Source organism: Vipera ursinii (genome assembly GCF_947247035.1).
Source record: "Vipera ursinii genome assembly, chromosome: 5".
Classification (NCBI taxonomy): domain Eukaryota; kingdom Metazoa; phylum Chordata; class Lepidosauria; order Squamata; family Viperidae; genus Vipera; species Vipera ursinii.
In genome coordinates, this window is record NC_139518.1 from 71,154,777 (window position 1) to 71,157,128 (window position 2,352).

Genomic DNA, 2,352 nt, shown 5'->3' on the forward strand with positions numbered 1-2,352 from the left:
GATGCCTTTTATAAAATGTAATTTGCTTGATTTTTGTGTTTTGCAGATTTTGAAATGTAATAAAGAAAAACTAACATTATTTAGTAGTCTTGGCTTTATTTTTCTTTTGTAAGATCAGTTAACACCCAGAGCTGGGATAGGAGCAGAGATCTTTTAAACGTGTCTGATATATCTGGCTTACTTGTAGTAACTGTAAAAATAAAAACTTTATAAAGTAGTCCTTAATTTATGACAGTGATGGAGCCTGTCATGATGGTCATCAAGTGAGGTGCCTATATCCTATGCTCTGCTTCCCACCCCTCAGGGTCCCTGCAGGCCTTGAACCTGTTTTCCCACCCCTCTCTGTCTCCTCACCCACCCACCCCTGTCATCAATCAGTCACTTACCTTTTTGGTACTGTTGATCTAGAAGCAGCTCCATTGCGCAGTCTTCCTGCACTGAAAGCTACCAACGGAACTGCTTCAAAAGGTCTTGGGTGTTTTCTAGCGGTGTGCGGGCGAGCATTATCGTGAACCAACACCACACCGGAAGTCAGCATGCCCTGACGCTTGTTATGGATGGCTCGTCTGAGTTTTCATAACGTTTCACAGTAGACTTCTGAAAATTGATGGTCAAATCAGGCTCCATGAACTTCACTAGCAGTACTCCTTTGGCATCTTCACATTTGGCAGGATTTTCTATGGCACTGGTGTGATGTTGGGATGTTTTTGATCACACACACACACACACACACACACACATACACATAGCCCAGATTTGGCACCAAGCGACTACTAAACAAGTTCAAAACTTCTAAGACATTATAAGAAGTGCCTCAATTTGAATGGCGATTATGTCAAAAAGTAATGTAATATAGTTTTATAATGTGTGTAATAAACGTTCAGTATCTGCGCGTGTCTCATTGGTAACCAAACAGGGCCATGAGGGACCACATCTCCCCGAGTACATCTGCCTGACCCATCAGATCTGGCAAAAGAGGCATGCTGCAGGTCCTGTCTGTTAAGGACTACGCATGGTGGCCCCGAGAAGGTGGGTCCTCTCTACTGTGGTGCCTGCCCTATGGAACATTCTCCCCTCCCTTCCCGGCAAGTGAGGTTAATTCCATCCCTCCTTATTTTTCAGAAATCCCTTAAGTCCTGGCTATATCATCAGCCCTGGGGGGCCCTGGATCTGTAGTTTATGCTTTTTAATTTTTTGAACAGTGACTTTTGTTTTAATTGTTTTATATTTTTTGCTGTACGCTGCCTAGAATCACTTCTTGTGAGATGGGTGACTGTTTATTTGATGCATACATGCATATGTAAAGGTTAAAGGTTCCCCTGCACATGCGTACTAGTCATTTCCAACTCTAGGGGCCGGTGCTCATCTCCATTTCAAAGCCGAAGAGCCAGTGCTTGTCCGAGGATGTCTCCATGGTCATGTTGCCGGCATGACTAGACGCCAAAGGTGCATAGAACGCTGTTACCTTCTCACCATAGTGGTTCATATTTTTCTACTTGCATTGTTACATGCTTCGAACTGCTAGGTTGGCAGAAGCTGGGACAAGTAACAGGCGCTCATGCTGTTACGCGGCACTTGGGATTCAACCCACCAAACTGCCGACCTGATCAACAAGCTCAGCATCCTAACCCACTGAGCCACCGCGTCTTACACACACACACACACACACACACACACACACACAATCTTTTACAATTTTTTACAAAGAACCCCTTTTCCAATAGAAGAGAATATGTCCAGCTCAGAATTTAAACTGTGGAGTTTTGGTGCTTTCTGAGCTTGGTGGTTTGCTTGTGACATTTCATTAATCAGTTACATGCATGCTAGCGAATGTGAGATTTGCTCTCTGTTTATTTTATTTATTTATAGTTCTTAAAATTCTATGCTACCCATCTCTCCTGTAAGGTGATTGGGCAGTTTGCAGGTTATAAAGCAAATGGAAAAATAATTGAAACCTATTAAAGGGATGCAGTGGCTCAGTGGGTTAGGATGCTGAGCTTGTTGATCAGAAGGTCGGCAGTTTGGCGGGTCAAATCCCGAGTGCCGCATAACAGAGAGCGCCTGTTATTCGTCCCAGCTTCTGCCAACCTAGCAGTTCGAAAGCACGTAAAAAATGCAAGTAGAAAAATAGGGACCACTACGGTGGGAAGGTAACAGCGTTCTGCGCGCCTTTGGCATCTACTGTAGTCATGCCGGCCACATGACCATGGAGACGTCCTTGGATAAGCGCTGGCTCTTCGGCTTTGAAACGGAGATGAGCACCAGCCCCTAGAGTCGGAAACGACTAGCACGTACGTGCGGGGGAACTTTTACCTTTACCTATTAAAATATTAAAATGGCAAAGATTAAAAT